We start from the raw sequence: 2,659 nt of genomic DNA on the forward strand, positions 1-2,659 counted from the left end.
TATATATATATATATATATATATATATATAGAGAGAGAGAGAGAGAGAGAGAGAGAGAGAGAGAGAGAGAGAGAGAGAGAGTATATATCATCCTCATCATCCTCTTCATCATCATCATTAGTTGTAACTGTTCCACTACAAGACAAAGGCCTCAGACGAGTCCTTCCATTCACGTCTGTTGATGATGTTTCCATACCAGTCACTGTAAATTATATATATATATATATATATATATATACTGTATATATATATATAAATATATATATATATATATATATATAAATATATATATATATATATATATATATCTCACTGATACCATTACCTTAGACTATTGCAAAAGTTTATGGAAGTAAGATATCTAAAACCCCCTGCTAGAGTTGACCCTTAAGCGATCGTTGAGCTTTTTTTTTTTTTTTATTCATTTTTGCACGTGTGAAATTCGCATGGCTTCGCTAACCACAGGTACCAATTAACAGTTACAGCAGCGGGTTCTATGTTCTTCAAGATAGATAGATGGATAGGAGCTCTCTCTCTCTCTCTCTCTCTCTCTCTCTCTCTCTCTCTCTCTCTCTGTATATATATATATATATATATATATATTTATATTTATATATAAATATATGTATTATATATATTATGTATATATATATTCATATATATATATATTATATATATTTATATATATATAAAATATATATATATATATATATATATGTGTGTGTGTGTGTGTGTATGTATATATATTTAAGTATTTACAATAAATGCATATCTATATTCAGACAAGATCAATATGTATAAACATATATATATGCATATAATTATAAACATATGTAAATAATAATATATATGAATATATATATATATATATATATACATATATATATATATATACATATATATATATAAATATATGCACACGAGCGCAAACACACACACACATATATACATATATATATATATATATATATATACTGTATATATATATATATATATATATATAAATATATTTATGTGTGTGCGTGTATGTGTATACATATATATGTATATATATATATATATATATATGTATATACGTATATATTATATATGTATACACACATATATACATATGTGTATATATAAAGAGAGAGAGAGAGAGAGAGAGAGAGAGAGAGAGAGAGAGAGAGAGAGACGATTCAAAGCATCTTTAATTCACCCGCAAAGCGAAACAGTCTCCAATCACATATCAAAATGATCCTTGACTCCCCAATCGGAGCATCTTGTGCAACAACGCCATCACTTTGCAACGAATGCAGGCAAGAGAGACACATCCTTCCATTGCATTAAACACCGAAATGTTGCACTGCGGGACCCCATCATTTCGTCCAACAGGTCCTCCTTTTTGGGAAACACCTTTATTCGCGAATTTTTAAGCGGTACATTGGGCAACGTCTTCTCTATTTACGAAATTCTGCAAACGCGAAGAGATGTCTGGGTGGAAATTGTTTGATTTCAAGTTTGATTTTGTAATTTTTGTATTTTTTATTGGTTTTATGTTTGTTCTTTTTCTATCTAATTTGCTTTCTCGCTTGGGAGATCTGATGGATTTACAGAACTATATACAGTGTATATATATGCACACACACACACACACACACACACACACACATATATATATATATATATATATATGTATATCATCAACAATAAATAGTCCACTGCAGGACAAAAGCCTCAGACATGCCCTTCCACTCGTGTCTCTTAATGTTCTTTCTATGCCAGCTTATACCTGAAAATCTTCCTAGCTCATCAATACATCGTCTTCTTCTTATGTGAATATGTGTCTGTATATATATATATATATATATATGTGTGTGTGTGTGTGTGTGCGTGTGTGTGTGTATATATATACATATATATGAATATAGGTATACACACATTTATATATATCAATATATATATACTGTACATATATGTATATATATTATATATAAATATGTTTATATATATATATATATATATATACATATATATATATATATATAATATGTGTGTGCGTGTGTACGTGTCTGTGTGTGTCTGTGTGTATGTGTCTGTCTCTGTATTCATATTAAAAAAATTCATATAGAAAATTCCGTAAGAACGTCCAGAAAATAAATTCACTTATATCGAAAAAGACTGACATATAACGTTATAATGGTCAATCCATTGGAAGGTCAGATTGTATGTGACCTCCCTCCGGAAAGGTCAGAAGGAGACAAGCCGAGGTTATTATGAAAGATTTAATTCCAAGATTTCCCGACATTGTCAATCAGTAAATTCCACAGTATTGGAATTATTTAAGGATTATATAAGAAATCTAAGATTTCATGACCGAAAATAGATAAGATTTTGAATTGATATATAATGAAAAGGTAAAGAATTGTATTAAATGTAAATAAAAGTTGAAGTAAATAGTTGATTTGTTCTAGTGATAGACTGAAGAAAATCTTTTTGATCTTGTTGACATGACAATAAAGCATGTGCAGTTGGACACATGAATTCCTGGTACACCTTAATCTGAAGAAGTACACCCAGCCCCACCCTTACTACGCGGAGAGTTCCTGTGTTTTGTCCCGCCCACCACCTCTGTCATCACTTCATACACTATCTGTTTGGTTACAAGGTGAACTTCTTC

This window comes from Palaemon carinicauda, chromosome 17 (genome assembly GCF_036898095.1).
Source record: "Palaemon carinicauda isolate YSFRI2023 chromosome 17, ASM3689809v2, whole genome shotgun sequence".
NCBI lineage: Eukaryota > Metazoa > Arthropoda > Malacostraca > Decapoda > Palaemonidae > Palaemon > Palaemon carinicauda.